Raw genomic sequence first — 12,025 nt, 5'->3', positions numbered from 1 at the left:
CACTCTGTCTGCTCTGTAGACATTATACCCAGCTAACAGAACATCTGAGTCTACCTCTACTCACTCTGTCTGCTCTGTAGACATTATACCCAGCTAACAGAACATCTGAGTCTACCTCTACTCACTCTGTCTGCTCTGTAGACATTATACCCAGCTAACAGAACATCTGAGTCCACCTCTACCCACTCTGTCATTATACCCAGCTAACAGAACATCTGAGTCTACCTCTACCCACTCTGTCATTATACCCAGCTAACAGAACATCTGAGTCCACCTCTACCCACTCTGTCATTATACCCAGCTAACAGAACATCTGAGTCTACCTCTACCCACTCTGTCATTATACCCAGCTAACAGAACATCTGAGTCCAACTCTACCCACTATCATTATACCCAGCTAACAGAACATCTGAGTCTACCTCTACCCACTCTGTCTGTAGACATTATACCCAGCTAACAGAACATCTGAGTCTACCTCTATCCACTCTGTCATTATACCCAGTTAACAGAACATCTGAGTCTACCTCTACCCACTCTGTCATTATACCCAGCTAACAGAACATCTGAGTCTACCTCTACCCACTCTGTCTGTAGACATTATACCCAGCTAACAGAACATCTGAGTCTACCTCTACCCACTCTGTCTGTAGACATTATACCCAGCTAACAGAACATCTGAGTCTACCTCTACCCACTCTGTCATTATACCCAGCTAACAGAACATCTGAGTCTACCTCTACTCACTCTGTCTGCTCTGTAGACATTATACCCAGCTAACAGAACATCTGAGTCTACCTCTACCCACTCTGTCATTATACCCAGCTAACAGAACATCTGAGTCTACCTCTACCCACTCTGTCTGTAGACATTATACCCAGCTAACAGAACATCTGAGTCTACCTCTACCCACTCTGTCATTATACCCAGCTAACAGAACATCTGAGTCTACCTCTACCCACTCTGTCATTATACCCAGCTAACAGAACATCTGAGTCTACCTCTACTCACTCTGTCATTATACCCAGCTAACAGAACATCTGAGTCTACCTCTACCCACTCTGTCATTATACCCAGCTAACAGAACATCTGAGTCTACCTCTACCCACTCTGTCATTATACCCAGTTAACAGAACATCTGAGTCTACCTCTACCCACTCTGTCATTATACCCTGCTAACAGAACATCTGAGTCTACCTCTACCCACTCTGTCATTATACCCAGTTAACAGAACATCTGAGTCTACCTCTACCCACTCTGTCATTATACCCAGCTAACAGAACATCTGAGTCTACCTCTACTCACTCTGTCATTATACCCAGCTAACAGAACATCTGAGTCTACCTCTACTCACTCTGTCATTATACCCAGCTAACAGAACATCTGAGTCTACCTCTACTCACTCTGTCTGCTCTGTAGACATTATACCCAGCTAACAGAACATCTGAGTCCACCTCTACCCACTCTGTCATTATACCCAGCTAACAGAACATCTGAGTCTACCTCTACCCACTCTGTCATTATACCCAGCTAACAGAACATCTGAGTCCACCTCTACCCACTCTGTCATTATACCCAGCTAACAGAACATCTGAGTCTACCTCTACCCACTCTGTCATTATACCCAGCTAACAGAACATCTGAGTCTACCTCTACCCACTCTGTCATTATACCCAGCTAACAGAACATCTGAGTCTACCTCTACCCACTCTGTCTGTAGACATTATACCCAGCTAACAGAACATCTGAGTCTACCTCTACCCACTCTGTCATTATACCCAGCTAACAGAACATCTGAGTCTACCTCTACCCACTCTGTCTGTAGACATTATACCCAGCTAACAGAACATCTGAGTCTACCTCTACCCACTCTGTCTGTAGACATTATACCCAGCTAACAGAACATCTGAGTCTACCTCTACCCACTCTGTCATTATACCCAGCTAACAGAACATCTGAGTCTACCTCTACCCACTCTGTCTGTAGACATTATACCCAGCTAACAGAACATCTGAGTCTACCTCTACCCACTCTGTCATTATACCCAGCTAACAGAACATCTGAGTCTACCTCTACCCACTCTGTCTGTAGACATTATACCCAGCTAACAGAACATCTGAGTCTTGAACAGAGACACACAGCCAGGATTCAGATATAATCAATATGTCAGCATGTGATTGTGAGACCAGTATTTCAATTAAATCTAGCTTTTGGATCAAGCTTCTAGCATTCAAATGAATAATTCCTAGGCCACTATTTTCGAGAGCTAATATCAGAAGGAGCATTCAGGGTAATATTAGATGATCGATGCTTCCTCGTGTAACTACTGACAGGCCTGAGTTGGATGGAGATGAGATGACTTCTAACAATACCCCTCTGCCTGTACGAGGAAGTGGCAACACGGTACCTTGACAATAGTGTAACAATAATATAAAGTCCATCTCCAAGCATAAGAAGCTATTATCTGATGATAGCACAACAGTAAACAAAGAGACAATAGCATATTTCAATGCTGCAGGCGCAACACAAAACACAAAACGCAGAAATAAAATATAAAACATGCCTTACCTTTGACGAGCTTCTTTTGTTGGCACTCCAATATGTCCCATAAACATCACAAATGGTCCTTTTGTTCGATTCATTCCGTCCATATATATCCAAAATGTCAATTTATTTGGTGCGTTTGATCCAGAAAAAAACAGCTTCCAATTCGCCCAACGTCACTACAAAATATCTCGAAAAGTTACCTGTAAACTTTTCCAAAACATTTCAAACTACTTTTGTAATACAACTTTAGGTATTTTTAAACGTTAATAATCGATCAAATTGAAGACGGGTCCATCTGTTTTCAATACAGGAGGATCACAATCCAACGCTACTTTTCAAGTCTTGTGCAACTCTCAACAGTACACATAACGTTACCCTGGTCCAAGATGGCCGTACTTCTTCATTGCACAAAGGAATAACCTCAACCAAATCCCAAAGACTGGTGACATCCAGTGGAAGCAGTAGGAATGGCAAACAAGTGCATAAGAAATATCGTTTCCCAATGAGAACTCACTGAACAGACAGAGACCTAAAAAAAAAAAAAAATCTGAATGGTTTGTCCTTGGGGTTTTGCCTGCTACATAAGTTCTGTTTTAGACTCACAGACATGATTCAAACAGTTTTAGAAACTTCAGAGTGTTTTCTATCCAGATCCACTACACTAATAATATGCATATCTTGTATTCTTGGCATGAGTAGCAGGAAGTTGAAATTGGGCACGCTATTTATCTAAAAGTGAAAATGCTGCCCCCTATCCCAAAGAGGTTATTGCTCAGATTCCTGTATTTTAATAACATTTGACCCTACATGGACAGTGATACCTGAAGCAGTCGGGTGTTTATTAATAAGTACATGTCATACATCATACAATATCATACAGTCAATGTCCTGGATCCGGGCACCCGGGTAACAGATGGTCTCTGCTTTCCTAATAGAAACATGTTGGATCATAGATGAGCCCACAATAAGGACAGTGGGACTATCTTGCTATTAGAAAGTTGTCTGTGGCTGGTGGTACGGCTGCTTCATTGTAAATTGTTTAGATGGCAGGGGGTCCACTTGCTACTGGGCAGAGTTATTTGTTCCTTTGGGGCCAGAGGCAGAAATCTCTGACTCTTCCAATACCCGGTATATGTTTCCCAGTTCCAAGGCATCACCTTGCCTTGGTGTTTTCCTGCTAAGGCCTTTTGGTTTCCGTACAGTAATCCATGGCTCCTGAGGTGGAGCAGAGGGCGTGGAGCAGACTGGGTGCTCGAGCACAGCTCCCGGTAATGGCCAAGGCTCCTGAGGTGGAGCAGAGGGCGTGGAGCAGACCGGGTGCTCGAGCACAGCTCCCGGTAATGGCCATGGCTCCTGAGGTGGAGCAGAAGGAGTGGAGCAGACCGGGTGCTTGAGCACAGCTCCCGGTAATGGCCAAGGCTCCTGAGGTGGAGCAGAAGGAGTGGAGCAGACCGGGTGCTCGAGCAGAGCTCCCGGTAATGGCCAAGGCTCCTGAGGTGGAGCAGAGGGCGTGGAGCAGACCGGGTGCTCGAGCACAGCTCCCGGTAATGGCCAAGGCTCCTGAGGTGGAGCAGAAGGAGTGGAGCAGACCGGGTGCTTGAGCACAGCTCCCGGTAATGGGCAAGGCTCCTGAGGTGGAGCAGAAGGAGTGGAGCAGACCGGGTGCTCGAGCACAGCTCCCTGTAATGGCCAAGGCTCCTGAGGTGGAGCAGAGGGAGTGGAGTAGACCGGGTGCTTGAGCACAGCTCCCTGTAATGGCCAAGGCTCCTGAGGTGGAGCAGAAGGAGTGGAGCAGACCGGGTGCTCGAGCACAGCTCCCGGTAATGGGCAAGGCTCCTGAGGTGGAGCAGAAGGAGTGGAGCAGACCGGGTGCTCGAGCACAGCTCCCTGTAATGGCCAAGGCTCCTGAGGTGGAGCAGAGGGCGTGGAGCAGACCGGGTGCTCGAGCACAGCTCCCGGTAATGGCCAAGGCTCCTGAGGTGGAGCAGAGGGCGTGGAGCAGACCGGGTGCTCGAGCACAGCTCCCGGTAATGGCCAAGGCTCTTCGAGAGGGATCAAAGCACGTCTCACAGCCGCAGGCTCCTCCGAGGCCGCTGTGACAAGCCATGGGCATGTGGCTTCGTTCTCCACATTTTTGGCAGACTCAAGCAAAGAGTCAATCAGCTGTTCATCTTCTTTAATCTGATGAACAATAGACACTCTATGCTCCAATTCAGAGATTATCTGGATCAGTTGTTGACAATCGACACATCCAGGGGGGAGTTTGGTCATTATTCTGAGTTATTAGCTAGCAACGCTAACTAGCTTTGGTGTGGGGGTAGGCCCAAATCGAGTTACACGCTAGCCAGCGTTACAGCGCTACCGCGAGTCCAATATTGCTGATAGTCTGTTTGTAACTCCACTCACTACTTTTTATAGCAAATACTTATGAAAACTTTGAGATTTTTGGTTCCAATCGCCATGTCTTTGTGAGACACAGAGTAGGTGACTACATCTAACTATAGACCATTAGCATGTAGGGATGAGCTCATAGAGATCTTATAGAGATTAGTCTGGGTATCTACCTGCTGCTGCCTCTCTCAGGGCTCTGAAACAGCCTGGGCGAGGGGAAGGGGAAAGGGAAGTATGTCTGTCACGAATAGTTAGGGAGTCTTTGCAGCATGTAGTGTTGGGGAATAATCAGAATTGGTTGGTAACATAGGTAAGATGTTTTATATTCATCATATGTTTGTAAGTTACTTCTCATCAGCATGTTTTTGTATAACACTGTGGCAGGGTTGCAGTATCTGGTCTCTGTCAAGACTAAGTTGCTTGGGCCGGAGAGAGGGGAGAGGTCAAGCGTGGATCTCTTGGCTCCACAATGTCTGTGTGCCAGTCAATGTGTCTCTGTGATCTTGTCAAGATAGGATGGATTTGATATATGCCTGTTGATATGGAGGATTTGTTTAGGTTCTGAGTTTGAGAAGAGAGTAAAAGCTGAACGATAAATTATGCCTATGTGTGTTTTTTGTCTTTTAAAGGATCTCAGCTGCAATGTGTGAGGGACTCTCAGAGAATTCATTGACAGACACTGAATTGATCTGAGAGTCACAGGGTTGTGATGGAGCTCATATAATTAAAGATGGACTTTGATAACTAACTCTGACTTGTGTTGTGGTTTGCTCTCATGATTTGGTAAATAGAGGAAATTTCCATGACAGTAGATGGTGCATCATTGCATATGTCCCATCACCACAATACCAGTCTGGTGTAAAGCATATGTCCCATCACCACAATACCAGTCTGGTGTAAAGCATATGTCCCATCACCACAATACCAGTCTGGTGTAAAGCATATGTCCCATCACCTCAATACCAGTCTGGTGTAAAGCATATGTCCCATCACCTCAATACCAGTCTGGTGTAAAGCATATGTCCCATCACCACAATACCAGTCTGGTGTAAAGCATATGTCCCATCACCACAATACCAGTCTGGTGTAAAGCATATGTCCCATCACCTCAATACCAGTCTGGTGTAAAGCATATGTCCCATCACCTAATGAACAACCACAACACCAGTCTGGTGTAAAGCACATGTCCCATCACCTAATGAACAACCACAACACCAGTCTGGTGTAAAGCACATGTCCCATCACCTAATGAACAACCACAATACCAGTCTGGTGTAAAGCATATGTCCCATCACCACAATACCAGTCTGGTGTAAAGCACATGTCCCATCACCACAATACCAGTCTGGTGTAAAGCACATGTCCCATCACCACAATACCAGTCTGGTGTAAAGCACATGTCCCATCACCTCAATACCAGTCTGGTGTAAAGCATATGTCCCATCACCACAATACCAGTCTGGTGTAAAGCATATGTCCCATCACCTAATGAACAACCACAATACCAGTCTGGTGTAAAGCATATGTCCCATCACCACAATACCAGTCTGGTGTAAAGCATATGTCCCATCACCTCAATACCAGTCTGGTGTAAAGCACATGTCCCATCACCTAATGAACAACCACAATACCAGTCTGGTGTAAAGCATATGTCCCATCACCTCAATACCAGTCTGGTGTAAAGCATATGTCCCATCACCTAATGAACAACCACAATACCAGTCTGGTGTAAAGCACATGTCCCATCACCTAATGAACAACCACAATACCAGTCTGGTGTAAAGCATATGTCCCATCACCACAATACCAGTCTGGTGTAAAGCATATGTCCCATCACCTCAATACCAGTCTGGTGTAAAGCATATGTCCCATCACCACAATACCAGTCTGGTGTAAAGCATATGTCCCATCACCACAATACCAGTCTGGTGTAAAGCATATGTCCCATCACCACAATACCAGTCTGGTGTAAAGCATATGTCCCATCACCTCAATACCAGTCTGGTGTAAAGCATATGTCCCATCACCTCAATACCAGTCTGGTGTAAAGCACATGTCCCATCACCACAATACCAGTCTGGTGTAAAGCATATGTCCCATCACCTCAATACCAGTCTGGTGTAAAGCATATGTCCCATCACCACAATACCAGTCTGGTGTAAAGCATATGTCCCATCACCTAATGAACAACCACAATACCAGTCTGGTGTAAAGCATATGTCCCATCACCACAATACCAGTCTGGTGTAAAGAATATGTCCCATCACCTCAATACCAGTCTGGTGTAAAGAATATGTCCCATCACCTCAATACCAGTCTGGTGTTAAGCATATGTCCCATCACCACAATACCAGTCTGGTGTAAAGAATATGTCCCATCACCTCAATACCAGTCTGGTGTAAAGCATATGTCCCATCACCTCAATACCAGTCTGGTGTAAAGCATATGTCCCATCACCTAATGAACAACCACAACACCAGTCTGGTGTAAAGCATATGTCCCATCACCTCAATACCAGTCTGGTGTAAAGCATATGTCCCATCACCTCAATACCAGTCTGGTGTAAAGCACATGTCCCATCACCTAATGAACAACCACAATACCAGTCTGGTGTAAAGCATATGTCCCATCACCTCAATACCAGTCTGGTGTAAAGCATATGTCCCATCACCTAATGAACAACCACAACACCAGTCTGGTGTAAAGCATATGTCCCATCACCACAATACCAGTCTGGTGTAAAGCATATGTCCCATCACCACAATACCAGTCTGGTGTAAAGCACATGTCCCATCACCACAATACCAGTCTGGTGTAAAGCATATGTCCCATCACCACAATACCAGTCTGGTGTAAAGCACATGTCCCATCACCTAATGAACAACCACAATACCAGTCTGGTGTAAAGCATATGTCCCATCACCTAATGAACAACCACAATACCAGTCTGGTGTAAAGCATATGTCCCATCACCACAATACCAGTCTGGTGTAAAGCATATGTCCCATCACCACAATACCAGTCTGGTGTAAAGCATATGTCCCATCACCTCAATACCAGTCTGGTGTAAAGCATATGTCCCATCACCACAATACCAGTCTGGTGTAAAGCATATGTCCCATCACCTCAATACCAGTCTGGTGTAAAGCACATGTCCCATCACCACAATACCAGTCTGGTGTAAAGCATATGTCCCATCACCTCAATACCAGTCTGGTGTAAAGCATATGTCCCATCACCACAATACCAGTCTGGTGTAAAGCACATGTCCCATCACCTAATGAACAACCACAATACCAGTCTGGTGTAAAGCATATGTCCCATCACCACAATACCAGTCTGGTGTACAGCATATGTCCCATCACCACAATACCAGTCTGGTGTAAAGCACATGTCCCATCACCTAATGAACAACCACAACACCAGTCTGGTGTAAAGCATATGTCCCATCACCTAATGAACAACCACAATACCGTGGTTCTGTAGCTCAGTTGGTAGAGCATGGCGCTTGTAACGCCAGGGTAGTGGGTTCGATTCCCATCACCACCCATACGTAGAATGTATGCACACATGACTGTAAGTCGCTTTGGATAAAAGCGTCTGCTAAATGGCATATATTATTATTATTATTACCAGTCTGGTGTAAAGCATATGTCCCATCACCTAATGAACAACCACAACACCAGTCTGGTGTAAAGCATATGTCCCATCACCTAATGAACAACCACAATACCAGTCTGGTGTAAAGCACATGTCCCATCACCACAATACCAGTCTGGTGTAAAGCATATGTCCCATCACCTCAATACCAGTCTGGTGTAAAGAATATGCCCCATCACCACAATACCAGTCTGGTGTAAAGCATATGTCCCATCACCACAATACCAGTCTGGTGTAAAGCATATGTCCCATCACCTCAATACCAGTCTGGTGTAAAGAATATGCCCCATCACCACAATACCAGTCTGGTGTAAAGAATATGTCCCATCACCTAATGAACAACCACAATACCAGTCTGGTGTAAAGAATATGCCCCATCACCACAATACCAGTCTGGTGTAAAGCATATGTCCCATCACCTCAATACCAGTCTGGTGTAAAGATATGTCCCATCACCTAATGAACAACCACAATACCAGTCTGGTGTAAAGCACATGTCCCATCACCACAATACCAGTGGTTAGTGTTATTAAAGAGATGCTTTATATTGAAATACAGACAGAGATGTAGTAGTCCCAGAGTTAATGATCCCAGGTCAGTTTATATTATACAGGAAGTATTATTAAAGAGATGTAGTAGTCCCAGAGATAATGATCCCAGGTCAGTTTATATTATACAGGAAGTATTATTAAAGAGATGTAGTAGTCCCAGAGTTAATGATCCCAGGTCAGTTTATATTATACAGGAAGTATTATTAAAGAGATGTAGTAGTCCCAGAGATAATGATCCCAGGTCAGTTTATATTATACAGGAAGTATTATTAAAGAGATGTAGTAGTCCCAGAGTTAATGATCCCAGGTCAGTTTATATTATACAGGAAGTATTATTAAAGAGATGCAGTAGTCCCAGAGTTAATGATCCCAGGTCAGTTTATATTATACAGGAAGTATTATTAAAGAGATGTAGTAGTCCCAGAGTTAATGATCCCAGGTCAGTTTATATTATACAGGAAGTATTATTAAAGAGATGTAGTAGTCCCAGAGATAATGATCCCAGGTCAGTTTATATTATACAGGAAGTATTATTAAAGAGATGTAGTAGTCCCAGAGTTAATGATCCCAGGTCAGTTTATATTATACAGGAAGTATTATTAAAGAGATGCAGTAGTCCCAGAGTTAATGATCCCAGGTCAGTTTATATTATACAGGAAGTATTATTAAAGAGATGTAGTAGTCCCAGAGTTAATGATCCCAGGTCAGTTTATATTATACAGGAAGTATTATTAAAGAGATGTAGTAGTCCCAGAGATAATGATCCCAGGTCAGTTTATATTATACAGGAAGTATTATTAAAGAGATGTAGTAGTCCCAGAGTTAATGATCCCAGGTCAGTTTATATTATACAGGAAGTATTATTAAAGAGATGTAGTAGTCCCAGAGATAATCTCCTCTGTCTTTCTGATCCCAGGTCAGTTTATATTATACAGGAAGTATTATTAAAGAGATGTAGTAGTCCCAGAGTTAATGATCCCAGGTCAGTTTATATTATACAGGAAGTATTATTAAAGAGATGTAGTAGTCCCAGAGTTAATGATCCCAGGTCAGTTTATATTATACAGGAAGTATTATTAAAGAGATGCAGTAGTCCCAGAGTTAATGATCCCAGGTCAGTTTATATTATACAGGAAGCATTATTAAATCGATGCTTTACATTGAAATACAGATAGAGATGAAGTAATCGCAGAGTTAATAATCAAAGATCAGTTTGGAATTTCACCTCCTGATGATTATGATGACTGACTGTGTTAGAATAAAAAAAACAAGGCTTAATCATGCTCTCTCTCTATCCCTCTGTCTCTCGTCTGCAGGTATGTTTGGATGTGAGAGAAGAAGCCAGTCCCATCATCGCCACCTTACCCACTCTTAAGATAACCTTCGGGCTGACTGGGAGCCCAAGGCTGGTTAGGAGACACCGCTAGAGACACTGTAATTGTGATGAAGTGAGAGAATATTAGGGAAGCACTGTAATTCATGAATCATATGCTGTCTGCCTCTGTTCTCACCTCTTTCCCTTTCTGTCTTCTACACCTCTCTCCCCACCTCGTCTGTCTGCCTCTGTTCTCACCTCTTTCCCTTTCTGTCTTCTACACCTCTCTCCCCACCTCGTCTTTCTGTCTTCTACACCTCTCTCCCTTTCTGTCTTCTACACCTCTCTCCCCACCTCGTCTTTCTGTCTTCTACACCTCTTTCCCCACCTCGTCTTTCTGTCTTCTACACCTCTCTCCCCACCTCGTCTTTCTGTCTTCTACACCTCTCTCCCCACCTCGTCTGTCTGCCTCTGTTCTCACCTCTTTCCCTTTCTGTCTTCTACACCTCTCTCCCACCTCGTCTTTCTGTCTTCTACACCTCTCTCCCCACCTCGTCTTTCTGTCTTCTACACCTCTCTCCCTTTCTGTCTTCTACACCTCTCTCCCCACCTCGTCTGTCTGCCTCTGTTCTCACCTCTGGTAGTTGGTATTAACTGTGTGTACCTTTATCTCCCTGTTGAAAGGGACTGGTAGTTGGTATTAACTGCGTGTACCTTTATCTCCCTGTTGAAAGGGACTGGTAGTTGGTATTAACTGTGTGTACCTTTATCTCCCTGTTGAAAGGGACTGGTAGTTGGTATTAACTGTGTGTACCTTTATCTCCCTGTTGAAAGGGACTGGTAGTTGGTATTAACTGCGTGTACCTTTATCTCCCTGTTGAAAGGGACTGGTAGTTGGTATTAACTGTGTGTACCTTTATCTCCCTGTTGAAAGGGACTGGTAGTTGGTATTAACTGTGTGTACCTTTATCTCCCTGTTGAAAGGGAACGGTAGTTGGTATTAACTGTGTGTACCTTTATCTCCCTGTTGAAAGGGACCGGTAGTTGGTATTAACTGTGTGTACCTTTATCTCCCTGTTGAAAGGGACCGGTAGTTTCTACACCTCTCTCCCCACCTCGGTATTAACTGCGTGTACCTTTATCTCCCTGTTGAAAGGGACTGGTAGTTGGTATTAACTGTGTGTACCTTTATCTCCCTGTTGAAAGGGACCGGTAGTTGGTATTAACTGTGTGTACCTTTATCTCCCTGTTGAAAGGGACTGGTAGTTGGTATTAACTGCGTGTACCTTTATCTCCCTGTTGAAAGGGACTGGTAGTTGGTATTAACTGTGTGTACCTTTATCTCCCTGTTGAAAGGGACTGGTAGTTGGTATTAACTGTGTGTACCTTTATCTCCTGTTGAAAGGGAACGGTAGTTGGTATTAACTGTGTGTACCTTTATCTCCCTGTTGAAAGGGACCGGTAGTTGGTATTAACTGTGTGTACCTTTATCTCCCTGTTGAAAGGGACCGGTAGTTGGTATTAACTGCGTGTACCTTTATCTCCCTGTTGAAAGGGACTGGTA

General features: G+C 44.1%; 2 long non-coding RNA genes across 2 annotated transcripts; one reads left to right on the top strand and one right to left on the bottom strand.

Moving 5' to 3' along the window:
• Nucleotides 1-783: 783 nt before the first annotated feature.
• Nucleotides 784-1,725, bottom strand: LOC127907384 (uncharacterized). Its single transcript, XR_008064311.1, has 3 exons — nt 1,550-1,725; nt 1,195-1,500; nt 784-998 (listed from the first exon to the last, which is right to left on the bottom strand). It is a non-coding gene; the product is annotated as an uncharacterized LOC127907384 (long non-coding RNA).
• Nucleotides 1,726-9,485: 7,760 nt separating this feature from the next.
• Nucleotides 9,486-10,210, top strand: LOC127907383 (uncharacterized). The gene is made up of 3 exons (XR_008064310.1): nt 9,486-9,585; nt 9,652-9,717; nt 10,063-10,210. It is a non-coding gene; the product is annotated as an uncharacterized LOC127907383 (long non-coding RNA).
• The last annotated feature ends 1,815 nt before the right edge of the window (nt 10,211-12,025 follow it).

The sequence above is a fragment of the Oncorhynchus keta genome, chromosome 14 (assembly GCF_023373465.1).
Source record: "Oncorhynchus keta strain PuntledgeMale-10-30-2019 chromosome 14, Oket_V2, whole genome shotgun sequence".
Lineage (NCBI taxonomy): Eukaryota > Metazoa > Chordata > Actinopteri > Salmoniformes > Salmonidae > Oncorhynchus > Oncorhynchus keta.
Note: the sequence above shows the minus strand (reverse complement) of the source record. Positions and strands in the feature narration are given on the sequence as shown.